Below are 9,056 nucleotides of genomic sequence, written 5' to 3'. Positions count from 1 at the left end.
CCTGATTTCCGCCTCTGCTTTTGGTCATAAGGCGGACCATGAAAATCTCGGAATTGCTTCATGGTCAATATGTAAAGTGGATTTGGTCCCTTTGATAGTCCCAAGCCCTTCTAGAAAAACTGCTGGGTATTTCACTCGGACTTCATTGAGACAGCCATTTTCTAATCGTTCTAAAATGTTGAGCCAATGTAGGTGAATGCTTCTCAACAAATTCTGCTCCAACAGACTTTTACTACCATCACTGTTAACTATACCAACTGCTTCCCATAGGAAACAGAAACCAAAGTCATACCTTTAATCTACAATGGTTCCCCAGTATATGTTTTCAGTCTGGCTGAGGTCTTTAAGCTCAAAGATGGAGTCCTGAACAAATCTTGTTAAAGACAGATTCTGCAGCACTTATACAGCTGCACCAGTATCGACTTCCATGGGAACTGGGCGACCATTTAACCAAACATGAACTTTAAATGGCTCTGATTTGGACGTCACTTAGCAATTTAACTGCTCCAAACCTCAGGTAGGGGAACTTTCCAAGGTGTGCACTCTCCTGAGTACCAGACTCTGAGTTTCCCTACTCAAGTCAGGCCTTGTAGGACTCCACTGCTATCTCGAATCTGCATACCAGAAGCAACTACAACGGCTCACTGGCCTAGATCCTGAAGAACTGTTTAGCCATTTGGCTGAGGCTTGGCTTTGTCATGGGCTACCGTTGTGGGTTGGCCTAGGGTTCCTCTGCTCAGGATATGCCCTACATGAAGCTCTGCAATTTCCAACACTCAAGCGGCGTTCCCTAAGCTCAGTGGGTGAGGGTATCCGTTTCCATTGGGATAGTATGTAATTCCCATGCTCCACTTGTCACACTTTCTAATGACAAGGCCAGCTGCGGTGCCCGTTTGAATCCAGTTGGGCTTCAGCTAGTATGTGTTCCTGCATGGTTACATCATTAATCCCTCATACCAAATGGTCTCTCCTCATCCCATTCAGGTTTAACTCAAAATCACATGCCTCTGCCAGTTGTGTTAACCTCATCAAAAATCCTGATACCGATTCCCCAGCTCTCTAACAGTCAACTAAAACCAATAGTATCTCAGGATTAGAGGAAGTTTGGAGTCATAATATTCCTTACCCAACTGTCAACTCTTGGAAGTTTTTAGTGTCTGGTGCCTCTGGGAAAGTAAAGCCCCTTAGACCAAAAAATGCTGTGGGCTCATACACAGTCAGAAGGATTACTCATTGCTTTCCATCTGCCCCAGTGTCATCTGTCCAGAAAAAATATTGCATTCTTTCCACATAATGGGCCCAGTCTTTGACAGCAGGATCAAATGTGTCAAGTTTCCCAAATAGAGGCATGATGCCAGAAATGCTTACCCCAGCTCTAAGATGACAGCTGCAAGCAGGCCTGCTAAACATCAGCCTTCCTGCTCCTCTGGTGCTGCTTGGCCTGCTGTGTTCATTCAGCTCTACACCTTGTTATCTTTATGCTTCAGGCACGTCCTGTTTTCTCCAGTCACCACAGAATTAATTGCACAGAGGCCGGTATCCTGTCACCAAATCCCCCTTTATTTACTAGTGTACAGTACACTGGCTGTGGCCAGCCAGCTCAGACTCAGTCCTCAACTGAGGTGATTCTAATCTCCTGGTTATACATTGTTTTAATACTGGCTGTGGCTAGCCAGCTCAGAGTTGACTTTAAATTTATAGTTCGTTATGGCAATCCTAACAAAACAGATCAGAACATGTTTACTGTTGCTTAGTTACATAATTCTGCTATTGTTCATGGAAAAATGCCCTGCTTGGTCTCATATCTGCAGTTATTTGTACAGGAACTGGTAGAGGAGAAGCTATAGCCGTTTTTTCTCAATCAGTGTTTTCATTGTGATTTTCTTTTTTTTAGTCGCATATTCTGGGCAGTCGACACTTCTGACACCATTTTTCAAGTTTACCACACAGCATTATGTTCAAAAGGAGGACTTTAATGAAACAAAGCTAATGTTGTCTACCTTCAATGTCAACCTCATTGTAAAGGTCACATGACATTTTCAGATCAGGATAGACATTTCTACATGATTGTACTTCAGATCAAAGACAATGAAGATAAAACCATTTAATTTCACTAGAAATTTGGGGAAAATGTGCTTAAACAGTTTGTCTCAGTATACCCTTGCATGATGATCCTTGATTGATCCATTTTAATTTTAAGATGTTCGAAAAAGTTCCCTGTAAGTCTACCCAAATTGGGAAGGAGGAAATATTAGGCCCATTCTTTGTATCTGGAAAGTGAGAAGACCGCATGATAACAATTTATCTGCCATATTTTGACAAGACTGCTCTATTTTACTGATCTCATTTTGGTCAGAGGAAATACATTTCACTGCAGTTTTACAGAGTGTCAAAATAGACATTGCGTTGTCTGTCTTGTGCAATGACCCTCATCAAAGAAAATGGTATAAATTTATTGAGTAAATGTCTGAGAAGAGGACCTGTCAATGCTAAAAGATTTGGACAGATACCTTCTCCTGATAATAAATCCTTACTGCTGTAGTATAATATATATTCAATGGCAGCTTTATAAATTATGTAGTTTAATATTTGAAGGCCAGAGGTGTCTGCCCCAGGAAAAGACTTCACAGCTGTGTGTTAGTCACGTACTGCTACAAGCTGCACAATTTATTAAATGTATCCTGAGAAATTGTTAGACTTTTTAGTCAGGAATTAGAGTAATATGAGCCTCAGCAAAATTCACTCAATGTCCTTAGGTTCAAGATGTACTCCAGAATCTTATGACTTTTGGCTCTTGGTCAGGTTATGCTACTAAAGCTAGGAGGACACTGCAGAATGAAATGTATCATCAAGTTGGATGATGACTTATTGGTGCTTCATTTAGTAAGGCTTCCCTCAGTAGTCTCCGACTAAAGATCTTTCACAGGAATTGCACAATAAATGCAGTCAATGGTCATATTAATTAAAAATTGTTGAACACATTTTGCTTAAAAGTGTATCATTAGCAGTAATGAGATTAATGTTTTTGGAAGATTATTTCAATTCTTAATTGTTCTTGGGAAAAGGAATTAGCAAAAGAAACATTGGGAGGCGTTGAAGCTGTTGGCAAAGAATTCTTCCAGCTCCTTCATTTTTGGCTTGATACACTGCTTATAAATGTTTACTTTGCCCTTCAAAATTTTACAGAGGCCTATTTATCCATGGGCCTTTCTTCAGTTATGGAAATTGTGCCAATCAGTGACATGACTGGCTAGAAGATGCTGTATATTGCAAACATTTGTAACAACCTGCCCAGCATTGAACCTTCTCAAGGATGGCAAAGATTTGATAATGAATGGATCCAAAATGGCCACCTCAAACAGATGAGAGTTATGTTAAAACAAACCTGTTCATTTCCATTCGAGGAAATATGCTTTCTCCATTTCTTTTACAGTTTTAATAATATTCACGTAACACTTTTAATCTTTCTTTGCTTTTTTCCTGGTCTACTCATTTCCTGAAGATTTGGATATGCAGGATTCCAAGGGTGTTGGCTATTTGGCATCTCAACATCAGCATTTTCTTTATTCACACTTCTTCACTGGGAGACACTGGCCATCATTTACTGCCTGTCCCCAGTCGCCATTGAGCTGATGATGATGCACAATCTTCTTGAGTCACTGCAGTCCACATACTGTAGGTACACCCACATTAAAGTAGACCAAACACATGGGTTTTGGTAGAAAATGTTAATAATCTGTAGGAAGCATCACAAATAAACTCCGAACTGTAATCTCTCAGCAGCTGTACACACTTCCATTCAGGATCCTCATAGTTAAGACCATTGCAATCTGTGGTTACAGAGGGACTGCTGCATACAACAACCTCAACCTGTGATTCTTGAGGGAAACAGGGAGGAGACCCATGTAAGGAGCCCTCCATTGGGGATCTCCACCGCCTGGTGGCAAATAGGCACACAAAGTCGTGCCTGGGCTGTGGATAAAGAAGAAGAGGTGGATAGTGTGCTGCAGCAGTCTGTACAAGGCCCATTGCTCTGTCTTTAAAAGACACAGAACTAAAATCCTGGAGGCAGCTCAGGTTGTGGGTCACAGGGTGCCTGGGGAGGTAGGGGATCCTCAGGCCAGTGTGAACTTCAGCCCGAGCAGGGGAAACTTGTAGATGGGATTCCACTGCACACCTCAGCATCTTCCAACTGGTGCATGATGTCGGGCCGGAGCTCCTGTTTTAAGGCATTGAATGACGGTGGCCACGAACTGGATGCCCAGCATGGCCCTGCGTGCCAATTCCTGTGGCAGCATCCAGTTCAGGCGCTCGCTACCCAGCGCACCCCTGACTCTAGTTACCCCCGCAGCCATGGCCCTCCCCTCCGACAGTCAATGGAACCTACAATTATGGACGTATGGATTCCTGAGCAGCGGCTCTCCAACGATAGCTGCCATTCTTGCCAGAAGGTAGGCACAATGCGAGCTTATCATGTTTCAGAGTGATCATGTCCTAGTAAAAGACAGGCAACGTCCTGAGGGTGGTCAACAAGCCTTCACGGTCAATAAACAGGAGCTGCGTGTTGTAGTTGAGGTTACACAACTGGTGGAAAAAGTACATTGCCAGGGCACACCACTGAGGAGAAGGCTCAATGTAAAGGTATTGCTACAAGGTCCGAGGGCTAACAGTCGTAACCTGGATGTGGACGTACACCAGCGACTGACCGCCCTCGATAGGGAGATTCAGAATCAGTGTGTCTTTTTGTCCCAGCAGAGGAGAACCAAAATTTTCTGGATAACGGGAGCAAAACCAGGAGGTGGGCACCAAGCAGTATGACAACATAGAGGCCACCAGCTGGTTTATGGCCAGCATATGACTCCCATAAAATAGCTTTTGAGGTAGTGCTGTCCAGCAGCTGAGGCAAGCAGAGACTTTACCCTCCAGCTCCAGCCAATTCTCCCCTGGCCAGGATTCCTCAGGCAGACCCCCCGATAGAGGAGATAAGTCATCCAGGGTTTTCCCAACTGGCTCAAGTCAACAACGTCATCAACAAAGACAGCCTACTTCCAATCACTACACCCAGCAATCTGAAAAATTGCCCATCAACAACGAAAGATAGGGCTATTAAAACATTACCACCCATTACCATTGATTCTCAATCAATGTGATGGAAAGATTCATTAACAGTGCTATCAAGCAGCACTCACTCAGGAAGAACCTGCACAAGAAGTCAAGAATCAGATCTTGCATTATTTATATAAAGATCTCATTGTCTCAACATTTTTTCCCCCAGTAATATGTGACTTAATTCAACACAACGATAGCTGTTTTTAAATATCTCAACTTGAATCCAATAACTTGTGGCAGAATTTTTAATGAGAAATAACTTCCATTCTTTTTGTTTGGTCTTAAAAGTAGAATAATTAACTTGCCACATTAACAATGATATGACAATCACCATTTCTCAAAACAGCCAGAAGGCTGCAATGACATTTTGGATTCTACTGAAATTCATTGTGGTTACGCATCAGAGAAGCTTAGGCAGGTGAAATATGCTGCTGATTATGGCAATATGAAAGTAACGAAGCGATGACTAAGTTTGCAAAATCAACAAGTTGAGAAACAGACAAAACTCAGACCTGGGAATAATCTACATCTTCCCCCATAGGCCCTGCTCACTAACAAAGAAATATTTCAAAAATATATTTGTTAAACTGAAATTTTAAAAAATGAAGTGCTGGAGAAACTCAGTATGTTTGACAGCATCTGTGGAGAAATAGTTAGTGTTTCATATTCGCTACATCTCCAATTATATTGATCCTCAAGTCCTGTTCTGAGCATAAGGTAGAGGATTTGAAGTTTATATTATATCAGCAAGCACATGGAAACCAGATGGTGATGACTCAATATATCCATCGCATGCTTTAAAAATTAATTTCAAACTATCTAATTAAGCAAAGGCTGTGGAAGATTAAAATAACAGTCAAACTGAGGCATAGTCATGAAGCTGACAGCATATCAAAAATGCAACTCGTTTACTCCTGTCTTTAGTGAAGACCAGTCATGTTGGAGGGTGAACACTGTGGTTAAGAAGGAAGGACAATTCAGCTCACATTCTATTTATTATTACTTGTTACAAAATACACTTGTGCCGTTTTGTTTTCATTCCATTCATGGCAGGTGGACATTTATTGCTAATTAGAAATTGCCCTTCAGGTGGTGGTGGTGAGGTGTCTCCTTGAACTGCTGCAGCCCATTTCTTTGCCAGTTAAGCATTTTTAGCTTGTGCAAATGTGACATCTTATACAAATATGCCATTCACACTAGTGAACATTTTTGTCAAATTAACTATTTTCAGAAAGAAAAATCAAGGTTGACTTTTAAAAAAAAAACTGAATGATAGAAATCATTTTTAAAAGGCAAGAAACAAATTATCTCTCTTATCTTAAAAGAATTGCTTCAAGCTTATTTTTAATCTACTAACTTGATTTCACTTAGGAGATGAAAAACTGGTTCAATAAACTAATACATAAAGAACAGGACAATTTGCTGAGAGATAAATAATAAAGTTCCAACAATAAATATGCTTATGCTGGAAAGAATTCAAGTATTTAATGAATGAGAAAATACACAAACATTTATTTAAAAACCACTGGGCAAAGACTTTGGAAGAATAACTAATATACATGTTGTTCTTCTGAAGCTGTTGCCATTTTTAGCTTGAATTCAATTCCTAAATAAGTAATTAAATGGGGCTATGTCAAAGATATTTTTATTCAGGGAATTTCACAAATTTCCCAATTAAGCTAGAAAATTTTATCCACTGATCTCATGATTAATGGATACATCTTTACTAGGAATGAAAAATTTAAATGTACTAAAATAATAGAAATAATTGAAACAAGTCACATCTTTGCATGAAAACCATTGCGTCAAAAATGTAACGGCTTCGTGTTTGAAAAGGGTGGTACTGGGACTTCACCTATGATGTTCAGACACATTCCATTCCACTGGAAACATGAGGGGAGCTAAATGGTGTCTCAGCCAGTAATCAGGGGCTCTACTTTGCAAAACTTGAAGTGCAGTGGGATTACTGCTACAGCACAAGAAGAGTTGAGGAACATTTTAAAGAAGGACAGAATGAGTCTAAAGATTAGCATTCAATTTGATGCCAATACTTCAGCTGAGACCCAACGCTTTCAACACACGAACGATCTGGGTAACATCAAGGGAGCAGGAGATACTCGTATTAAAAAAAAATAGATATTTAACCCTGAAAAGTGATCGGTGGTGCACTTCGAAAGTTATGATATTGTAAGTGCTGGTCTTGGACTGGGGTGGGCAAGGTTAGAAATCAGGTGACACCAGGTTATAGTTCTACAGGTTTATTTGAAACCATAAGCTTCCGGAACATTGCACCTTCATCATATGAAGTGAGACAGAAGCACACAGGCTCAGAACTTATAGGCCGAAAGAACAGCAGTGGGAAAATAGGACAAATAACATAATTTGACAGATTATTCATGGTATTCCATGAATACCAGAATTCCAGCAGTCCATAGATGTAAACAAGTCTGGCACAAGTCCGAAGGAGTATGGTCATAAACTTTGGAATGTGAAATTGGGTGCATAGAAAGATCCCAAGGACTTGAAATTACAATGTCTGTTAAACAAAATGAAATCACAGGAATCTGGGATTGTCCATATAAGTTCCCATCACTGATTAGATGTTTCACAGGATAGAATGCATAGAAAAAGGGAAAGGTCACAGTAACCACATTGTATGTCATTATTGTAACAAGATGTTATAAACATGCTGTATTTCACTGTAAAAATCAGCGTCATTAATCTTTCTTCCAATCTGAAAAAAAAGAGTAAGAGAACAACTGGGTTCTCATGTCTTGGCCACAATGGTTGGTGGGGGGGGAAATTCTTGGTCCCTCTCCCTGCATGGACCAGTCATTGCTTTAATAATGACTGCCACACTCCTGAATCCTGCCTGCCTCCCGAGTCTTTGTCCCTGCATGGGGGGTTTTGCTCCCATAATGACCTAGAATTCCATTAAATGAAGCAGAGAAATAATAATAAAAAAATTAAAAACAAAGTCGGGCTGGAGACAAACTAAATGACTGGAATAACATAATAGGTATAAAGTCACATGCAGAGGGGCTAGCCAAAGCAATAAGTAATTCAAAACTGTACAAACTAATTGGAAGTCAAGGAAGTATTCCATGAATAGCAAAACACGAGGCAGCTCAGAGAAACCTTTGTGGGCCTGTCCACAGATCACCAAAGGCAGCAAGACAGGTTAACAGGCTGGTTAAGGAAGGATACAGCATACCTGCCTTTATAAGTTATGACAGCGACTATAAGAGTAGCAGGTTGTATTGGAGCTTTACAAAAGTTTGATTAGGCCATAATTAGTGCTTCATATGCATTTCTGGTTACCATGTAGGAAGGATGTGTCTGTACTGGAAGAACTGTGGATACTAGAAGTCAAAAACAACAGAAACTGCTGGAAAATCTGATGTTCTGAAGAAGGGTCACTGGATCCAAAACACTAACTATCTGTCTCCACAAATGCCGCCAGACCTGCTGAGATTTTTCAGCAAATTTCTGTTATTGTGACTGCACTGGAGAGGGTGCGGAGAATATTCACCAGGATGTTGCTTAGGCTGCACCATTTTAGATGTGAGGAGAAGCTGGACAGTCTCAGGTTGTTTCCTTTAGAGCAGAGAAAGCTGAATTGAGGCGGGACCCAATTGAGCTGTACAAGATTGAGGGACATGTACAGGGTAGATAGGAACTGCTGCTCCCATTAGTTGAATGACCAATAACAAGGGGACATAATTGTAAGGTGAAGGGCAGGAAGTTTAAAGGGGATTTGAACAAACAAAAATAATTGACGCAGACAACAGTGGGAATACTGACAATGTCTGAGATAGTAGAGAAAACACATGCTTTAAAAACTACATGGATGACCGTTTGAAATGTCATAACATGCAAGGCTAAGGGCCAAGTGCTGATAAGTGGGATTAGTGTAGCTAGGTTGGCACGGACTCAATGGTCCAAAA

This window comes from Stegostoma tigrinum, chromosome 25 (assembly GCF_030684315.1).
Source record: "Stegostoma tigrinum isolate sSteTig4 chromosome 25, sSteTig4.hap1, whole genome shotgun sequence".
NCBI classification, from domain to species: domain Eukaryota; kingdom Metazoa; phylum Chordata; class Chondrichthyes; order Orectolobiformes; family Stegostomatidae; genus Stegostoma; species Stegostoma tigrinum.
The sequence above is the reverse complement of the archived record's forward strand: the minus strand, read 5'-3'. Positions refer to the sequence as shown.